General features: G+C 41.3%; 1 protein-coding gene across 1 annotated transcript in view; it reads left to right on the forward strand.

Moving 5' to 3' along the window:
• The first annotated feature begins 12953 nt into the window (after positions 1-12953).
• Positions 12954-22027, forward strand: part of SLX4IP (SLX4 interacting protein) — a 185397-nt gene continuing 176323 nt past the window's right edge. The window contains 1 exon segment of the mRNA XM_033440317.2: positions 12954-13123. The gene's annotated coding sequence lies outside the window, so the exon portion shown is untranslated.

Consider the following 22027-nt stretch of genomic DNA (forward strand, 5'->3'; position numbering starts at 1 on the left):
TAAAATATTAGTCATTCTTTGGTAGCCATGGGGGATTCGTTACAGGACCCCCCCACTCAGATACCAAAATCTGCAGATGCTCAAGTCCCTTATATAAAATGGGGAAGTATTTGCATATAACATAGGCATATCCTCCCAGATACTTTAAATCATCTCTAAATTACTTATAATACCAATACAATGGAAATGCTATGTAAGTAGTTGCTTTTTGGAACTTTCTGGAATTATTTTTAAAAATATTTTTGGTCCGTGGTTCACTGAATCTGTGGATTTGGAACCTATGGGTACGGAGGGCTGACTGTAGATATTAAGGAATAAATACAATTAGTTTTATTTATCTTGGAAAAATCAGAGAACAGTAATAAAGAAAAGAACCTTTTGCAAGTTACAGATCTGTAAGTGCGACATGGATTTATGGCAGGGGAAAAACTGCTCCTTTGGATACAATTATGATCCTGGTGACACTGCTAGTGAAAAGGGCAGGACAAGTAATGGACTGACTGTCCTTTCAGGCAAGTGTCAAAGCTTTCTGTGGAACCAACTTTTCTAGAAGCAACTGTAGGATAATATTTTGCCAGTGGTTCATAATAAAAACAACAGGTTAACTCACCAACTTAGGCTTTTATTGCCAGAGCCCTATACTTTCTTAAAGATTATGTTTCCCATTGTTGGAACATGCCATTTGGTTGACCACATTAAATCAAACTCACCTGAAGCTCTCAAGTCTACTATTTCCCTGGGAGGTGGTTCTTCTCAGGACTTGTGACTGCCACTCTGCCTGGCTCAGGAAGGTCATCCTTATTAGGAATTTGGAAGACAGGGCTGCTTTTGATCCTGTGCCACCCCAAATGTATGAGCCCAACTAGAGGTACCATAACAATCAGAACTTTGTAGTCTCTCCAGAATTTCTGAAAGCTCATAGTGCTTCAGCATTAGTGCACCTAAGAAAAGGCCAACAGTTAAAAGAAACAAAATAAAAAAAATCCCTCAAATTACATCTATATATACCACCACAAGCAGAATATTGCACTCTAATAAAAGCTGCCTGTTAAAAGTTTTTGGTTACAATACATTGCAATGTTAATTAACAAAAAGAGACGTTGTAGACTTAAAGGGATGGCAGGAAATCAGGCTTGGTAAGCTTATAGAGTAATACTAAACGTTTAGCCAGAAACTGTAAAGGAGCAATATTACCTGCTCGGAAAGCCACTGGAATCTTTGGAAACACTCATGCATCAAAATCGTTTTCTGGGCTTCCCTGGTGGCGCAGTGGTTGACAGTCCGCCTGCCGATGCAGGGCACACGGGTTCGTGCCCTGGTCCGGGAAGATCCCACATGCCGCGGAGCGGCTAGGCCCGTGAGCCATGGCCGCTGGGCCTGCGCGTCCGGAGCCTGTGCTCCGCAACGGGAGAGGCCATAGCAGTGAGAGGCCCGCGTACCGCCAAAAAAAAAAAAAAAAAAAAAAATCGTTTTCTTCATTGGTCCCCACCTTTTTGGCACCAGGGACCGGTTTCATGGAAGACAATTTTTCCACGGACAGGGGTGGGGGGTGTGGGGTAGATGGTTCAGGAGGTAGTGCGAGCGGTGGGGAGCGGCAGATAAAGCTTCGCTGGCTGGCCACCGCTCACCTCCTGCTGTGCGGTCCGGTTCCTAATAGGCCTGGACCAGTACTGGTCCACGGCCTGGGGGGTGGGGATCCTTGGTTTTCTTTATATAATTAAGTATACTTTCTCTGAGCCATAATGAAGTTAGATTTTTAAAAAAAATATATTTAGTCACAATTTTCACAGAAGAATCAAATGGCAATCTTAAATATGCAGTAAGAATTCAGATTCTGCATTCTGACAGGATGTGAGTGATGATGCTTCAACTGAGATTGAGTCATGCATGGATTCCAACTGTAGCAAAAGACTTTTGGTTTGGACTCTATGAATTAATGCCATTTCCACATTTATGTGCTGAACCACTGGATTTTAGAGTGTTTACCCTTATCTCTAATAACTATACCCTGCAGGGGTTACTGTCAATCCAGTTTACATGAAGAAATTGGGGCCAGTAACTTGCCTGGAGTTTCAAAGCTCAGTAGTATTGAGAACAGTCTTTCTGCTCTATCTTTGATTTGGAAAGCACGGAGTGTAGCCCAGGAAGTCTGTTTCTGATGATCCGCTGGGTTTGGGAACTTGAGTCCGTACAACTGGACTCCTTATACTTTTTCACTTAAGGGCACTCACTAGGCTTTCGTGATTACCTTATAGACTTGTGATGCTATGAATGGACCTGCTCTCCAAGTTCCTTTCTGGGCACAGGACAGTAAGGACTGCTTCTTCATCTACAGGATAAACTAAGAATTAGGTTCAATTGCATGTATATGAGTTTCAGTATCGTAAAATTTCTTACAGTAATTTTGTGTGAATGCCTTTAGAAAAATGCCTGAACAGAATTTTCACTTATTCCTTCCCTTTTAAATCAAGATTAATATACAGGACTAGTGAGCTAAATACCTAAATTGTCTCTGTGTTCCGTATATACATATTAGAAAAAACAGAAGGCTTAGAGTTATGCCTATGTACATATATTACTCCCAGCATTAGAAACCATTTCTCGTTGAGGTCCAAATTCACATTTAATAAGGACTTTGTTGCTAAGCTTAAACAAGTTAATAGATGGAAAAAACATGGCCTACTTTGTAACTCCAAGTATTTTATGCCTTTTTCTTTTCTAAAGTGCTTTGGCATCCTATACACTTCTTGCAGCCTTTAGAGACCACACCTTTTATTGACATGCTCATGTTCTATCTTTGGAAAAAGTCAATCACAAATAACTGTATCATGATTACATTTCCTTGCAAAGTCCACTGTGCAAAAGCCTTTGGGACATTTGAGATTTGAGGAAACAATAAAACCACTGGGGGAGGCACCGGGTGACTCGGAGTAAGTAATGAGGGAAGAACTACAGTAAGGGTTACTTCCTAGATGGAAGGAGGGACTGAGGGTGCACCAAAGTCAACCGGCTTGTGTTGACTGATAGGTGGTATTTTTGTCCACAAAATACCTTGAATTAAAGGGTTAGAAGATACTGTCCTTCACATCCAGTCTCAGTACCTAAGGTGACTTTAACACCTCCAACTCTGTCCCTCTCAACACGAGCTTATCAAGTCACAGTACTTTTCATAGATGGCATCTCTGCTCTTCACTGTTTACTTCTCATGATCACTAACATAACTAACATATGATACGTTAGTTTTGTTAGTTTTGTTTTGTTTGTTTGTTACTTTTTCCTGAGTTGCAAACTTTTAGGAAAACAGCTTACAGCAAAGAGTCATTTGGATAAAAGGATATAATAATAAAGTTGACATAAATAACTCAATAATTAAAATTCAGAACAAATTAAAGTACAAGCTATAACAGCAATCTCTGGAAAGTGTGGTACTATTCTTTCCATGTAGGTCACAGGATGAAATGTGATGTATTGAGAATTAGGATCAGATTAGGATCAAGTTAGCTCCCTGTACTCAATACATCTTTGGGTCATCACTGTGTTAAGGACAAAGGAGGGTGCTCCATTTTATTTATGTTGTGCTTAACTACTACTTTTTTTTTTTTTTTTTTTGTGGTACGCGGGCCTCTCACTGTTGTGGCCTCTCCTGTTGCGGAGCACAGGCTCCGGACGCGCAGGCTCAGCGGCCATGGCTCACGGGCCCAGCCGCTCCGCAGCATGTGGGATCTTCCCGGACCAGGGCACGAACCCGTGTACCCTGCATCGGCAGGTGGACTCTCAACCACTGCGCCACCAGGGAAGCCCCAGACTACTATTCTTTTCCACTAGAATAACTCAAGGATCTATGCATCTTTTTGTAGATATAGGTTTAGTTAAACCTGGGAATTAGTACCTATTCAGGCTGAAAACTCTTATTTGCCAAATTACCACTGAGGCCCAGTAACAGCACTTCCTGGTTAGTAACTGATGTGGACTGATTTAATGATTAATTGCTGTAATATTTGCTCAACACCTACATGCCCCCATTTCCTCAAATTCTCCATATCTCACACATTGATTTGGCTAATGGGGGTGAGAGAGCAGGTAACTATTTTCTGATGATTATCCTGTTGTCCTTTGAGAGGCTTGGAAAATTATTAGGATCAGGATGACAGGGCTTTTTACTTTACAAAGTACTTTCACAGTCTTCACATTTAAATCCACATAAAAACACTTGAGTATCACACCATCTGCATGATAGTCCATCTCCACCAAGCAAAATGGACTATTTTTAAATGGCACAGTAACCTTCACCTACTTCATTTCGCTTAATAGCTTTCCAGCATTTTACATGTATTCTGTTGCTTAAATAACCCATATTCTACGGCCAGACAAGTTAGACTTCACTAAATAAGGCTCATTGTTAGTTGTAAGAAGAAGACAACAAACTAGTCAGTGAAATGATGCATTCCTTATTTTCTTCATATCTTCTTGTGGAGCTTTTAAATACAGTCCATATATTTTGGGGATAAAATTTTGATTTAACCCATTTTTTTCTCCTAAAGTCTTTTCGTGGGTTTTTTTTTCCAAAATGAAAATCAGCATTACTGCCGTTTTCTAAAAAATATAAAATTGTCTTACTTTTTTAAGTTAGAAAATACAGATGTAAGAAAAAGAAAGCTAAAATATCTGTAGTCATTTTGGTTTTCACAAAAATGTGATTAGAATATACATGCTGTTTTGTAATCGTTTCTTCCCCCAAGAATACAAATCTTCATTATGATTTTCAGTGGCTGTATAGCTTTTGATTTATGGCAATGCCCTAATTTGACAGATCGCTGATTGATAGAAATTTGAGATTTTTTTCAGTGCTTTATTGCTAAATATGCTAAGAATAATAAGTATTTTTGTAAATTCTCCAGAGCCCATGCTCATAGCTGCTACATGCTGCTTCTCAGGATGATACAAAGTCTTACTAGAATACCTAACAATTAACTCATTTTTCTTTTTTTTTTTTTTTGCGGTACGCGGGCCTCTCACTGTTGTGGCCTCTCCCGTTGCGGACCACATGCTCCGGACGCGCAGGCTCAGCGGCCATGGCTCACGGGCCCAGCTGCTCCGCGGCATGTGGGATGTTCCCAGACCGGGGCACGAACCCATGTCCCCTGCATCGGCAGGCGGACTCTCAACCACTGCGCCACCAGGGAAACCCTAACTCATTTTTCAAATGAACTTACGAGATGGTTTTTAAAACCGTGACTTTTACAAAGGTTCTCGGTGCTGGGCAGCAGGGAGACAGGGAGCTCCAACTTGGGGGATGAAAAACGAAGCTAGATACAGCTTATCTTAAAATGGTCCTTCCCCCCAAACATTTGGCAACAAGTTATTCCAGGTGGTATGGAACTATTTTATGGACTCGAGAGATTCCTGCGTCTGAAACAAAAATTTCTCAAGAATATGCTCAACATGATCAGATTTGTTGGGCAATAAGAGGATGGTTTCTAAAATAAGTTAGTGCTTGCTGTTCATTCACTGAGCCTTTCAAGTTTGCTTGGAGTAAAGCAGCAACAGAAATAACAGCAGGAAGACTTCTTTCCTCTCCTTACCCTCCTTTAGTCTACCTGCCACTGCCCTTATCTTTCCTGAATCTTATTTAAACACACTCCTAAAAAAAAACCAAATAAACAAAACCAGAAGGTATGGAACGCTTTTGATGGAGGAAACCAAGAGAAAGGAAATGAGATTAGTAAATTTTACATTAAGTAAAACAGAAAGTAGATGTTTATGGCTTTATCCATTGAAATGCCTTTTGTTTAGAAAATGTTTAGAGGCCATCAACACAGATTATGCTTTCTTATACTCTTCTTTCAAAAATGTATACTTTGCATTATTCAAAAGGTTTCATATTTTTTCTCATTTTGTTTTCATAGCAATTTTATGAGACCACTTTATACATGAGGAAATTCTAAATGATTGATTCCAAAATTACTGTCAGCTAATTGTGGCACTCATCTTAGATTCTGGAGTCCTAAAAGTCTTGGTTGGTATTCTTAACAGCAATTTTCAAAAGTCAAGAATTAGTATCCCAGCTTTGGCAATAAGAGTCAGTCAGAATTTCCAGTGCACGATGATGGACGAGAACATTCTGGGTGCATGGTGCACACTTGTGAGGGTCACTGAAGAAGGCAAGTATCCTGGTGCATTACACCTGGCATGTTTTTCTTCTCATGTCAGGTACACTGGAGGTTAACAAGTCTTGTGCCACTTGGTCCAAAATGAGAGGGTAAAAAAGCCCATCTCCTCCGAAAACACACCCATGATCTACTAATGGTTGAGATCAGTGGGGCTAATTTTAGTTCAGTTTTTTTAGCTTAGTTCTTAGTACAGAATGAATAGAGAGAAATTAATGAACAGAATGGAGAAAAGCTTGCTGTATCTCTGCCTCATTAAAATATCGTCATCTTTTTGAGTGCATATAAAGGCCAAGAAAGGAAAACACTGAGAGATACGCTTCAGACCACAAATACTCTTTACATTTAAGGCACTAATGTGTCTAGAACAGCAACTTTCCCTCCCCTCAATTTGTATTACAGAGATTACCAGCTCTTCAATTTCTACCATTAAGGCCTCTGACAGGCTTACTGAAACTTGTTACATTCCAAGCCAAAGGAGGGTTTCTTGGCGCTAGAACTGGTCAGTAAGGTGAAGGGCAAAGAAGGGCAAAAAAGCAGTTAAGCTCCCTAGGAAATCCTAAACAACCTGGCTCTGGCTATCAGATTACTCTTTCTATGGAGCATCAGGTCAATTAAAACCACCACGCTTAGCTACTGATTAGGCCTACAACAACCTGGACGCAGGAAATACTCCGTGGAAGGTTCTCATTTTGCCTACTGGGCTTGCTGGACGCCACCTGCTGGTCTTTTGGACACAGTGTAAGGTAAATTCTTTATGTCTTCATTGCTGCTCTGCTTAAAGTATTTGGGAAAAAACAGTAATGTTTAACAATTTTTAAAAAACTACTGAATGTAACTTAAACATGGAGAACGCTAAACAGAACGTTGAACAATTAATTAACCCAGCTCTTGTGACTGCAATATTCGATGAAGTTTATTGGAATTGTACAATGCCTTTTCTTTTAGCATGGCAATGTTGGTTTTTAAGGATCTGTGAATTCTTCATTCCTGAGTTCCAATGACTAACCCTGAAAATAGTTCTTTTTATCCTCAATTGTTAATACAGCAGTTCACATTTTGGCAGTTTTTGTGTACACATTAGAAAGGACTGCATGTTGTCTTCAGGCCTATTCAACTGACTGGCGTGCTAAAGAGAACAATAGCTTCCTTTTTTCTTTTTCTTTTCTAACTACATCACCTAAAATAACAGCTTTGCTGAGCTTTTCCAGTCTTGGAAAAACACAGGTACCAAAAACCTTACTGTCAATTCTCGATGAACTGAATGGACTACACCTGAGTTCTAAAGTTTCCATTCTGCAAAATCCTACCCCTACCTTGACCTACAGGCAGTAGCTGGGCTGCTGACAGCACAGCCTCATCAGGAGCGGGTCAGGAGTACGCACAGAGTACGGTGAAGGTCAAGTTATGTGTAAGCATTTCATGATCTCGGTTATCCCCCACTGTTACAGTGAATTCAATGTATTTATAAATAAATAATATACTGAAAGCATCACGAATTTTATAGGGGAGCTTTACTAACTGTCAACAGCCTAAGATGTGACAAGTGAGTGACTGATTAGCGACTAATGAGGAAGAGACAGTCTTACTGGCAGGCTGTGGTTTATCAGAAAGGTTTGGAGCGTTGTTATAAAGTTTACAGAGTTGTCTGAGAATCTTTCCATCCCCTTTCACTGTCTTTACATCTGGCTGCCATTTGATGCCCAGATTGGTGGAGGAAGGGGACTGGGTACCATGCAGACAGCAGACTGTTCCAGATTAAGTGTGCAGCTGATTGGGTCCTTAGTACTGCAGCAATGACTTTATGTTCCCCTGGTCAGCTCTGAATCCCAAATGGGTTGGTTTCTGTCTTCATCATTTCTGAGATTTCTATTTTAATCTCTACCTTCGTTTCTGCAGGTAACCTACTGGCCAGAGGAAACCGTGGCTACTGGGTAGGAGCCCCTCCACTTCCTGCTCCCACATGCCCACCTCAGCTCCCATCTTCACCTCCTTCCTCAGTGTCTCAGAGGAAGGCCTGGCACTTCTGTTATCTGTGCTCCAGCCGGTCCCACGTGCTGCTTTGTCTTCACGGTTCCACCTCCATTAACCCCCCTCTTCTACCTTCCACCTCCCACTTGGAATTGGTCTTCCTCCTGTGCAAAACCTGACCATTTTTCTCCATTGAAAAGAACTAAAAACAAATTCCCCAATGTAGCTGCCCTTTACCAGCCTTCCTTCCAGTACTACACACTCTGATTCCTTTCAAATAACTCATGTTTCTAGAGCCACTGCCCACTTCCATCTTCAAACCCAAGTAATTTGCTTTTGCCCCACTCTCCATGGAAACTGCCCTGACTATAAAGATCGCCCATCTCTCCCTTTCTCCGTGATCTCTCTGCACCACTTCTGATGAGTTCTTAAAACTCTTTACGTACCTGAGACTAGTCTGATCCTTCTCAGTCTCCTTTAATGACCCCTTGGTTTCCATCCACCTACTCCCCCTTCTCAAAGCTCTGTCCTGGGCCATCTTCCCCCCATGTTCGTTTCCTGGGTGGCCTCATTCACATCCAAAGCTTCTGTTTTAACACTTCCACCAATGACTCCCACATCTACATCTTCAGCTTAAAACCACTTATCCCACTGTTATTCCCCACAAGTGTCTAAACTCATCTCATATAACGACGAATCCTCTTTCCTTCCCAAACTGCTGTTCCTCCTCTGCTTCCTGTTTTGTTTCTTAAAAAAAGGCATTATCAAAATAATAATAATAATAATAAATAATAAATAAAAAAGGCATTATCTACCATGCCATTCAGTTAGAAAATCTGGATATAGTGGACTCTGCCCTGTTCCTTATATTCCTCATCAAGTCAGTCACTCAATCCTCCATTTGACATGACATTTCTTTTATGTAATTTCTCCCCACAGCTACAGTCCAGACCCTCATTACCTCATGATCTCCTCGCTTCTAGTCCAATGGTTCTCAAAGTGTGGTCCCCTCACCACAGGCAGTAGCATCATCTGGGAATTTATCAGAAACGCAAAATCTTGGGCTGCTCCTGACCTACTGAATCAGAACTCTAGGTTGGGATCCAGCAATCTGTGTTTTAACAAATTCTTTAGGTAATTCTGAAGCTTAAGTCTGAGAACCACTGTTCGAGTCTATTGCCCACTAATCCATTCTCTACCCTCTTAACACAGCCATCTTGGGGAAAACAACAACAAATACATTCATGTTTCTGCTTTGCTTAGAAGCCTTCAGTGACATTTTTGACTAGAAGGTGAAACCTACATTTCTTAGTACAGCACAAAAAGCCCACCAGGATCTAGTTCCAGAAGGGAAAGCACAGCAAATTATTTTAGTAAGGATGTATTGTTGTGTAGTGATTAAGGGGATGAGTTGTGGAATCCTACTGCCTGGGCTTTCCATCTCTGCCTTACCACTTTGCAACTGGCTGTGACCTTGGATGAGTCACTTAACCTCACAATGCCTCGGTCCCATCACCCATAAAATGAGAATAATATTGACATCCATCACAAGGCTGTTGTGCAGTTATCACAATACCTGGCACTCAGACTGGACCCTGTGACTGTTAGCTATTATTTTGATTATTTCAAAAGGTTAAAAAATAACATTACTGGTGTCAACCTTGAGTGTAGAAAGAGAGGTCTGGAATGACTAAGGCAATTGGGTCCATAAACTATAGGCAGTTTCAGTTAGTCCAGATGTGAATAAAACCCCCAGATTCTCAAGAAAGAGGTTCTGACGTCTTCGGGGCTATTTTGATTACAGTAGGGTAGATCTGTAATCAGATTCCAGGATGTTATAGAAAAGGTAACACTCAGGCTCCTAAAGTGAGGGCCAGGAAAGCTAATCATGAAGGAAACCGGAAAACTCAAGGACAGAGCAAAATAGCAAAGACAGGGTGAGAGTTTCATATTTATTTCTCTGATAACAGTTAATGAAGTTAAAGTTGCCAGTGATTAAACATGAGAGTCCTAGTGTGATGAAGCTCTGAGTAACGATGGAAATCAAATTCTAACCTCCCGCACAAGTTACGATCTTAGGCAAATTACTTCTTTCCTGCCTCAATTTCATAGTCTGTAACACGGGGCTATATAATGAGGATTCCTAAGTATATATCTATGTATTTATTGCTTAGTTCAGTGTCTAATACGTGAGAAGTATTCAAGGCATGGTAGTGATTATTATTACTGTACGTACAGTATCTTCAATACACATCATATATAAAGACAGGCACTTCTGGAGATTCCTGTTTGACTAAAGCTCCTGGTAGTGCTGAGACAGGACTGACTGGATGAAGAGAGTTGAAGTTATGCTCTCCTTCCAGGGCAATGGGTATCCAATGACTGGTCACTGCAGTGGTACAAAGGCCTGGCGGTTCACCCAACTTGGGCCAACTATGAAGGCCCAACCCAGCACCGGATTTCCTGTGAGACTGGTGGAGACCCTCCTTGGGACTACACTACAGCTCAACTTTTTCTATCCACCCAATCCTGCTTCCTTTCTTCCTTGGTAAGATCCAAAAAGTCCTCCCTAATAAATGTCCTGCCCACAAATCTCCTTAGAGTCTGCTCCCCAGGGAACCCAATCTAGGACAATCTGGAAACATCTTGTTCATTTATCAATGTGCTTGTTTATTGTTTCCCCTTCCATCATTGAATATAAGCTCCATGTGATCAGGGACCATGCCTGTCTTGGTCACTGCTGTATCTGCTAACTCAGCACAGTGTGACAAATACGAATATAAACTGATGACGTTAATGAAGGAAAAACTGCAGGTACAGAGAGCCTCTGAAACAGCAACAGGATTTGTGGATGGTCCAATTTGGGAGGAAGATGTATATGACTTCAGGAGTTCTCCCTCTCAAAAAGATTTCAAAGCCCCGAATCCTGCTTCTGCTTTCAGAGTTGGTACTACCACGCTGTACAGAGTTCTGACATCCAGTTCCACGTCAGAGGGTGGCTCTCACCTCCCAGACAGACACAGGTGGCAGCGCAGGCGCAACTGGTGCTTTCACTGGGACACCTTTTCCTTCTACTTTACGGTGCCGCGCAGATGGGAGAGGAAGAAGGGTCTATACCTGGAACTCTACCTACACCACTGGAACACCTCCTCGCCATCTACATTCCTTCCTGCAGCAAGGATTCACTGCCAACAGCTGTTTTAAAGGTAGATATTCAGCTTTCTAAGGAACCAGCCTCCTCCTATTCCCCGCCCCCAAATATCCTTCAGTGACACCAGTGACCTTTCCGAGCGGGGAGGAGGCGCCCACAAGTCCCCCACCCCTCTCTTCGGCCGGGTAGAGTGCCGGCTTTTCCACCTGCGACCCCGTCACTCTCACCTGCGCACCCGCCGCTGCGCCGCCCCGTCAGCCGCCGCCCGCAGGCCCCTGAAGCCGAGCACCACGCAGCCGCAGCCACCAGTCCTGGCAACTCGCGCCCCGAGCTTGGAGACGGAGCACGCGCAGCTCTGTGGTTGGCGCCGGTCCCACTCGGATTCCTCTTCTCCGAGTTTTCGTGATGTTCTCAGCCGAGAACGCGGTGGCTGAGACCGGAAAGAACAGGGGGTGGAGCTTATTCAGTGTCAATCTCAGCAAGTTATTGAAACTGAAAAACTTAAATAACAGATCAAATGGACTTGTTAAGGCACAGTATCTTCCTTCTGGCGCGCACCTGAGAGGCACTTATTGAACGAAAAAGTGATCAACCGTTCTTGGCGGCTCTCGGGCCTCCTTCATTTGACCAATCACAGAGCGCCGGATTCCGTTGTTCATCGCCAACTCCCCGCCTTCCTTTATGGCTGCCTGGAAAACCTGGAGAAAAGGACTCAACAGCGACCATTTCTGTGGGTCGTGTTGGAGAGCGGTCATGCGCAGTGCGAGCTGGTGGCGCTCAATTAACAGCTTTTGCCCTTAGTCCGCCGTCTGGGGGCCTACGGGGAGTTCAGAAGTTCTCTGTTTCTGTGCCCCTCACCAATTAGATAATTTGCGCACTACGTCCCCATCCTGCTTTTTCGTTCGAGGACAAAAATTGTATTCCCCTGTACTATTAAAAAGAATTGTGGGAGAAATTATGTTCCTGGCTATTTTAAAATTTATCCGGCATTGTGAAAGTCACCTTTACTTTCTAACCTGTGTTTTCTATAATCTTCCTGTTCAAAGATTGGGGAGACTTTTTCCATCCTTGTGCTAGTAATTTTACGGGGTCAAGAAGCACTCTGTGAATGGACTTGAGAACACGGGGAGGGGGAAGGGTAAGCTGGGGCGAAGTGAGAGAGTGGCGTGGACTTATATATACTACCAAATGTAAAATAGATAGCTAGTGGGAAGCAGCCGCATAGCACAGGGAGATCAGCTTGGTGCTTTGTGACCACCTAGAGGGGTGGGATAGGGAGGGTAGGAGGGAGACGCAAGACGGAGGAGATAAGCGGATATATGTATAACTGATTCACTTTGTTATAAAGCAGAAACTAACACACCATTGTAAAACAATTATACTCCAATAAAGATGTTTAAAAAAAAAAAGAAGCACTCTGTACGACAGGAACACTGCGTTTTATTTTTCTCTCGATCACCCCCGCTGTCTAGCACAGTGGGTAACTGATTCTTCACGGACCAATCATGTTCACCTCGTTCTCGGCCCCTACGTAGTCGTCTTTTGCCGCCATTTTTGTTTTGGGCTCTCGTTGAAAACCGCGAGATCCTGCTCGGAGGCCATTTTTCTTTTGGGCAGATTTCGCGCGCTTCCCGGGCCGCTCGCTTAGTATTTCGCCGCCATCTTCAATCCTGGTTGTGGCTTCAAATCCATAGTGAAGCAGCTCAGGTCATCTTGTGTTTGGGCGGTGGCAGAGTTCCTCTACGCGCCGGGAGCCCGGGGAAGCGGGAAGTAAGCAGGAAACGCGAATTCCCAAGCTTCTAAAGGTTGGCTTGAGAGCCTGCCGCACAGCCAGGTACTACTTCACCAGTTACTCTGGACAGTAACAAAACAAATAAAAGCCCGAACCCAAACCCTCTCACCATCATAGGTAAGAACTTGAAAATGCTGACAGCCTAAGATATTCCTTCCCTTGAACTAAACTGTTTGCCCATCTCCTCTCCCACTCTGTTTTTTTCCTTTGATTAGTGAACCTTTTCTGAATCCTTCTCCCTGTGCTTCCACCTCTTTCCATTGTTTTAAACATAAGGGTAATTAAATAAATAAATGTTAAAACAAAACAAAACATAAGGGTGCGGGAAGCCTGGGCTTGACAGTGGAAGTGTTGGTTTGGAAAAGTCTTTTTTTTGGGGGGGGGACAAAATGGAGTACAGTGAGTGGGCCAGGTATTTGTATTAAACACCCATATGTACTGATAGATTCCCCTTCCCAGACATTTTTTGGGTTGTGACATAAATATAGATTGCGTTTGTATATACTTATTCATTCATTTATTCAATACATTTGTTGAGTACCTAGTGTGTACTAGGCCGTGATGATTTTGTGTAAATTAAAATAAAACCCCTTTATCTCATGGGGCTTACATTCTGTCACCTTGACAGCTACTGGGTCAGGGCAAGTAACAGTATTCTATGGTTCTTAGTCCTGCTACGCTATACAAACAAATAACAAGTATTCGCTTGCTCCTTCCTCTATTCCCCTCCTCCTTTTATTTTCCCCCGGACTAGGAATAAGTCGTAATGACAGTTATTTCTTGGATCCTAGATATAACTACATTTGTAGGCCAACTGCCTTATTTTACAGCCAATATTCAAGTTACTTAAGGACTTGTTGCTCCAGGTGTGGTCTATCTATCAGCCGCATCCGCATCACCTGGCAGCTTGTTAGAAACACATTCTGACTCCATCCCCAGGCCCACTGAGTCAGAATCTTCCCTACAAAGTGCACCTTAAGTTCAGAGACCATTGATTTCTGCATGGACTAAAGACAAAGACTCTTTTCAACTTGTGCTTCTGAAACAATATATGGTCAGTTTATTCCATGCTTTAAATGCAGTGGACATACGGCACGTTTTTTCTATGCTTTTATCCATCAGCTTGATGTCAAGATACCAATTTAGCATTCTAAAAGGTTGAGAATGTCAGTCCCGTGTATTGTTAATGTAACTTTTTCTGTGATAATATCTCATGTACTTTGTGCGTATTTTTAATTTATTTAAAGTTGAACTCAAAATCCTACAGGTATTCAGTAGTTCAATATCAACTTGGAAAACTTTGGGCCGTAGTTTACCAAAGCTGCTTTGGCCTCTTGCTTTCATCTGTCTTTTTAAAATGAGAACTCTAAATCTAATATGTCTTGGGGTTTCTCAACTTTGGCTGCTCATGAAAATCATGTGGGGCGCTTTAAAAAAAGACTCCAGGCCAGTATCAGTCAGAGGTTGTGATCCTGTGGCTGGAATTCAGGAACTAGTAAGGTATTTGAGAAATAGCAAATGACTTTTACGTTTTCCACGTTGCTGTATGTTCGGTTTTTATCCTTTACAGATTTACTTAAAATAATTAGGAATTTGAAGACAGTGAAGAGAGTTGGACTGGGAATGTGGTAAACCAACTTCCTAGTTGGTTTGACCAGCCAATCAACTTGCCATTTATTCTGTGTCCTAAGCAAGTTGTCCAGCTTTTCTGTCTCTCTGTCCTCCATCTATTAATTGGGAAAAGAAGAATGAAGGTCCTGTTGTGTTTTATTTAGTCTTGTGTATGCTACAAAATATAGTGGATATTTATATTCTGTAAATGTGAGGAAGAAAAGTATTTTGCAAGTGCAATATTCATTGCTTCTGATTTTCCTATACTGTTTCTTATATTGTATATGCCAGTAAGCACAGTGGGTACAGAAAAGAACTCTAGAGCCAGACTCTCTGGGTTCAAATCCTAGTTCCTCCAACTACCAGCTGTGTGACCTTGAGCTGATTACTTAACCCTTCTGTGCCTCAGTTTCCTCATCTCTAAAATAGTGCTGGTATGAGGGTCAGATAAGTTAATGTAAGAAAAGTGCTTAAAATAGTGCCTGGCACATAGTCACAGCTATGTAAATATTAATTAGCTATTGTTATATTTAAGTCTTTGGATTATTAAGGTTTTGTTCATGCATGCAGATCACTTAAGGGGAAAGGTATTGTAGTTTCATGACGTTTCAGGACATATACCTGTTCGAAAAAGAGGGTGGTTTAAAGACAATATACCAAGCCAGGAAGATGTGTTAGTTTTTCTTTTAAATGGTCTTTTTCCCTTTTTCAAACAGCTTTATTGAGGTATGGTTGTCATACAGTAAATTGCACATGTTTAAAGTGTATAATTTGGTGTGTTTTACGTGTATACAGCCATGAAACCAACACGCCAGTCAAGATAATGAACATACCCATCACGCCCAGAAGTTTCCTCTTGCCCTTTTGTAATCCCTCTGGCCTCTTTCTTCCAGGCAACCACCTGTTTTCTGTCACTCTAGATAAGTTTGCATTTCCTAGGACTTTATCTAAATGGAATCTTAGAGTATGTGCTATCTTGGGGGGTGGGGTAGTGTCTGGATTCTTTCACTCGTCAGAATGGAGAGCCATCTTCGTTGTTGAAGGTGTCAGTGGTTCATTCGTTTGTAGTTGCTGAGTAGTATTCCATTGCATGGATAGACTAATTTGTTTGCACATTTGCCAACTGAAGGGCATTTGGGTGGTTTTTATTTTCATGGTGCTCGTTTTCACATTGGAAAAAAAAGTCTAATCGTTTGGTGGCCAGGCCTTCCACATACAGAGAAAGCAAGAGGTGCCAGTGGTAAAACGTGTTTGTTTGGGACTTTGTCTTTGCCATTGTAGAGTTTATGAATTCATGTTTTCTGAATGAAACATGTAATAGCTTCTTAAAGATGCAGAACACATGCATTGAGTTTTTAGTGGATTGCATCTCTTTTTTATTGAGATATAATTTATATATAACATTATATTAGTTTCAGATGTACAACATAATCGTTGGATATATGTATATATAGTTAGACAACTTGGGCATTAGGGGTGCCGACCCTTTGTGCCGTTGAAAATCTGCATATAACTTTACAGTGCACCCTCCCCTTCCCATATCTGAGGTTCCACATCCTTGGATTCAACCAACTGTGGATCTGTAATACTGTAGTATGTATTTATTGGGAAAAAAATCCAAGTGAAGTGGACTCTCACAGTTCAAACCCATGTTGTTCAAGGGTCATCTGTATACAATACTGTATATTATTGTTAGTGGTCACCATACAGTACATTACATTCCCAGGACTTATTTATTTCATAACTGGAAGTTTATACCTTTTGACTCCCTTCACCCATTTCACCACCCCCTACCCCCTAACAACCACCAGTATGTTCTCTGCATTTGAGTTTGGTGTTTTGTTTTGTTTTGTTTTAGATTTCACATATAAGTGAGATCATATAGTATTTGTCTTTCTCTGTCTTAATGCCCATTCATGTTGTCACAAATGGCAGGGTTTCCTTCTTTTTTCATTACTGAATAATATTCCATTTTGTGTGTGTGTGTGTGTGTGTGTGTGTGTGTGTGTGTGTGTGTGTGTGTACACACACACCACATTTTCTTTACCCATTCATCTATCATGGACACTTAGGATGTTTCCCTGTCTTGGTTATTGTAATTAATGCTGCAGTGAACATGGAGGTGCAGATACCTTTTCAAGTTAGTGTTTTCCTTTTCTTCAGATAAATACCCAGAAGTGGAATTGCTGGATCATATGATAGTTGTACTTTTAATTTTTTGAGGAACCTCCATACTGTTTTCCACAATGGCTACACCAGTTTACACTCCCATCTACAGTGCACGAGGACTCCCTCTTCCCCACATCCTCACCAACACTTGTCTTTTTGATGATAGCCATTCTGACAAGTGTGAGATGACATCTTGCTGTGGTTTTGATTTTCGTTTCTCTGATGATTAGTGATTAGTCCATTTCATACGTAAGGGAACCTGACATTTAGAGGTGCTGAGTACGCTGTCTGAAGTCACATGAAAAGGTAGGCTTTGAATGCATGTCTGTTTTACTAGAACCTGAGACCATGACTGCCTCATGGGTCAGTGCCTATGTCTGTTTCTGACAAAGTATTAAATAAAAATTAGATGTTGTTTATTAGTGAAGCATCCCACACAGGGCCAGGTGGGGATTTTCTGTGGGCCCAGCAGGAATGGGAGGCCCAGATCTTGGGTCAACTGACCAGGTTAAGGATATAGAGTGACTAAAAGGTAGGACTGTTCTGTGGACTTAATCTTTTTGTTTTTGAGCCCATTTTGGCATTCAAAGTTACCATATGAATAATAGGAAAAGATGATTCTTTTTTTTTTTTTAACACTGCAGTTACCTTTTCAAATTTTATCTAAGTTGTTGCCAGCAACAACTTTGCTCATTTGTCATTTTTCCTTGGTATTTTGTTAAAGTTTGTGATTCCCTCCTTGATACTGTCCTTTTGCATGTGTGTGATAAAATTAGATTGGGGGAGTAGGGGCAGCAGGTTATGAAATGATTTCTCATTCTTGAATTACAGTTTTTCCTTCAGAAGTTCTAGGGCCTTTGTTGTTTCTGCTCCCATAGGTAATGAAAGTTTTTTAAGACGATAGAAGGAAGTATAATAATTTTCTTGATAAAAATTGAAATCTGAAGATTAGGAGCCTAAAGTTAATTTCTGATCTTTTTAATCTGGAGTAGTTGCTTTGGCTTGTGACACAGACCAGCAATGCTAGAAGGAAGACAAATGTGAATTTCAGAGTGCCTTGGATTTTCCCACAGAATAATCTAGAAGGTCACTGACTTTCTTTATTAGAGTTTATCTCTGCTTTGTATTTAAATGACAGGACAATCATGTGATATTGTTTAATCTACTTCCATTCCCTCCCAAAATTAATTTTCTTAAGGATTTTAGGATATTTCCTCTTCAGTAAAGACACACGTGCACACTTATTTTTGGTGGGGTCAGACGCTATCAACGTCTCCTCTTTGTGAAAGAATGCCTGTTTTCAGGTCAGAAAGTGGGCTCAAGAATGCAGGATATAGGATGAGATGTTATTTGTAAGACCTACATACTTCAGCTTCTCAGTATGCTTATGTAAATTATATGCTTTTAGATATTTGGAAACTTGATCTTTTTGGAGATTGTCCTGAACATCTTAAAAACAGGGTATAAAGTAAAAATTCCACTGAATGTAGACTCAAATTGGCAGCTCTGATAGGAAGGCTTTTTAACATTTATGCTTTAAACGCCAGGCACTGAGCTTGCTGTTCCCTCCTGAACGTAACTCTAAGAGCCTAGGAAAATAATTTTTTAAGGTGCGTGTTTGCTTTCTAAATGTGTGTGTGCACGTCTATCTTTTAATGATCAGAGAACAAGTCCAGAAAAACCTGAAGATGTTTCCAGGGTAAAACTTAATTAATACAGAGGCTAATAATATCTTTTCCATTCAAATGAATGTTAGGATGTCAGTATTTTAAAGACAAAAACAAAAAGCACTGAAAACCTCACACTTATGGCCTTCTACCATGTGTCTGTTGCCTATTATATTCAATGTAAAACGCTTCCATCTTCTGTTTACGTTTATATGCATATAAGGTCTCTCAACTTTGGCTGCATGGTATGTGTAACTTAAGTGTTATTTATGTATTGAAATAGGACCAGAGTGCTTTGACCTCCTTTTTAGAGGGCTTAATGTGGAATTTGGGATTTGGAGACAGTAAAGATGCATTAGATTATTAGGTATAAATCTAAAAAAATAATAACACAGTCCGTAGCCACTGATTTAAGTAACATCAACAGACTCAAGTTAGCAAACTTGATGGATACCTGTGCCGTGCTCCAGGTATCAGAGAGAATGAGAATGGATCCTGTCCTCAGGAAGCTTACGGTCAGACTGAGGTGAGAGAGAGGCTGAGGACCAGACTTAGGTGTGAGAGGAGAGGGGGTGTAAGAACACTGCATGTTCAAGGGCACGTGCTGGCATTTTCCGTGTGGAGGCCTTGAAGCTGTGAAGGTGCCTGAGCTGAGAGGTGGAGGTGTGGGCAGGTGTGGTGCTGTGGGAGACCTTGGTGAAGAGCTTTGAAGAGGGGACACCTGCTCAGATACCTCTAGTGATGGTTCGGGGGATGGAGAGCTGCAGGGATGGAGACAGCAGGTACTTGAAGAGGCTCTGGTTGCGGGGAACCTTCAGGATAACCAGCTCTTTGGGATCTGGGACTTCCTGGCATCAGCAAGTCATGATTTTTTCTTCCTGTGAGAGGCAGACAGGACCATCTGTGACTGTCATCTGTGCTGTCCCAGACAACAGGCACTGAGAGAAGAGAGCAGTGTGTGCTGTCCCCAGATTCCCTGGCAAATGGTCTTTCTGTATTTAGACTTTAGCTTTCTCAGGTTTTATAAAAGGATAGTGAAGGACATGGCCCTCACCTCCCCAGGGTGGTTGTCAAGGCAGAGATAATACAAGGGATCAGGAGACTCCCACCTCCACACCCACCGCCTTGCCAGACCTGTGGAGACTTGGCTGGGAGACAGGGGAGAGACAGGGGAGCCTAGCTCTGGGCACCTCCTTTGCCCATTTTTCTATTGGATTGTTTTATTTTGACTACTCATCTTTTGCTTGTTATACGTCTTGCAAATATATTCTAGTTTGTGACTCTGCCGCATACCCCACCCCCATTTCTTTGTGATTTTTTTTTTTTAATAAATAAATTTATTTATTTATGGCTGGGTTGGGTCTTCATTGCTGCACGTGAGCTTTCTTTAGTTGCGGTGAGCAGGGGCTACTCTTTGTTGTGGTGCGTGGGCTTCTCATTGTGGTGGCTTCTCTTATTGCAGAGCATGTCCTCTGCATCCTCACCAACATTTGGTATTATCCCTATTTTTTTTTAGCCATTCTGGTAAGTATGTAGTGTTGTGTCATTGTGGTTTATTTTGTATTTCCCTGTTGGCTAATGATATTGAATATCTTATTTTAATTGAAATATAGTTGGTATACAATGTTATGTTAGTTTCAGGTTAGTTTCATAATTGTTCGACATTTGCATACAGTATGAAATGATTTGAATATCTTTTCACATGCTTATTTACTATCTGTTTCTGCTCTTTGGTGAGACACCTGTTCATGTTTTTTGCCCGCTTTTCGACTGGATTGTTTTATATTTTACCATTGAGTTTTGAGAGTTCTTTATATGTTCTAGTTTATAAGACATTTACTGGATGTGTAGATCACAAATATTTTATTCCAGTCTGCAGAGAAGTTTTAATATTAATATGGTCAAATCTACCATTCTTTTTCTTTATGTATTGTAATTTTTGTGTCTAGTTTAAGAACTCCTTCCTTCCTCTGAGTTCATGAAAACATTTTCTAAAAGATTCTAATTTTATTTCAAGTATAAATTTTATTTTTTTAATTAATTTTTACTGGAGTATGGTTGCTTTATACATTTGAGCTTTTAGCTCATCTGTAATTGATTTTTAGGTGTTGTGTGAAGTATCTGTCCAGTTTTATTTTTTTCCAAATAGATAAACAGTTGTTGGACCACAATTTATTGAATGAATAGTCTTCTTTATTTCCCACCGATCTGCAGTGCTTCTCCCATTATTCATTTGCATGAACCTGTGGGTTTGTTTCTGGTCTGTGAAGTCTGTTTCTTTGGCCTGTTTGTTTACCCCTTTGCCAGCACATTATTTGATTTACTATAGCATGGTGGTAGTTCTGCTAGAACTGGTAATACAAACTCCCTCCTTTGTTTTCCTGTCTTGTTTTTTTCTCTCTCTCATGTATCTTAGTCCTTTTTGCACTTCCTCAGATTCCCTGTTCAAGATTGTGACTGGGATTGCATTAAGTTTGAAGATCAATGTGGCAGGGTCTGGCACATGCCTTACTAAGTTCATTCCTAGGTATTTTATATTTGTGGAATGCTAGTTTAAATGATATTTTCAGAAATCTACATTTTCTGCTTGTTTCAAAGAAATTGCTTTTAAGATTCATCAGTAAGCACGTTTGCTACATTTTTTTGTAGATGCTTTTTTCACGTTAAGAAATTTCTATTCTTAGATTTCTAATGTTTTTCTTTATTTTTTTCTATTTTCATTAAAATGATCACGTGCTTTTATTCTACTTCAGTTTTTAAGTATGGTAATTTTTCTAGTATTAAACCAACCTTTCACTCTTCAGAGACACCTCACTTGGTTCTGGAGTATTTTTTATATATTGCTTGCTTCAGATTGCTTCTGTTGGTTTAGGATTCTCGCTTCTCTGTTCAGGTATAGAATTGGCTGTGATTTCCCTTCCTTTTTTTTGTTTTTGTTTTTGCGGTACACGGGCCTCTCACTGTTGTGGCCTCTCCCGTTGCGGAGCAACAGGCTCCAGACGCGCAGGCTCAGCGGCCATGGCTCACGGGCCCAGCCGCTCCGCGGCATGTGGGATCTTCCTGGACCGGGGCACGAACCCGTGTCCCCTGCATCGGCAGGCGGACTCTCAACCACTGCGCCACCAGGGAAGCCCTGATTTCCTTTTCTTAATCTGCCCTTGTCTGGTTTCGCTCTCAGGGCTTCATAAAATGAGTTGTGTGGTGGGAGGGGGCTCCCTCTCACGCTCTTCTCCGGAATCATTTGTACATTGGCATTATTTGTTCCTGGAACAGCTGTTGGATTTTGGATCACAGAGGTTTAGAAATGGAAGAGACCGTAGAGGTCAGCCTGTCCAACAGCATTGTTCTACTGAGGCAGAAAGAATTAAATGCTGAGGCTCAAGTCCAGAAGTCATGGTCCACTGTAGAAAACCTAATCCTGAAGTAAAGGTAACAGCCATTTTATTACCTAAGACAGAGGGCTTGAAGCCTTCACACCAAAGTCCATGCAAGTCCGTGG

The sequence above is a fragment of the Orcinus orca genome, chromosome 16 (assembly GCF_937001465.1).
Source record: "Orcinus orca chromosome 16, mOrcOrc1.1, whole genome shotgun sequence".
Taxonomy (NCBI): Eukaryota; Metazoa; Chordata; class Mammalia; order Artiodactyla; family Delphinidae; genus Orcinus; species Orcinus orca.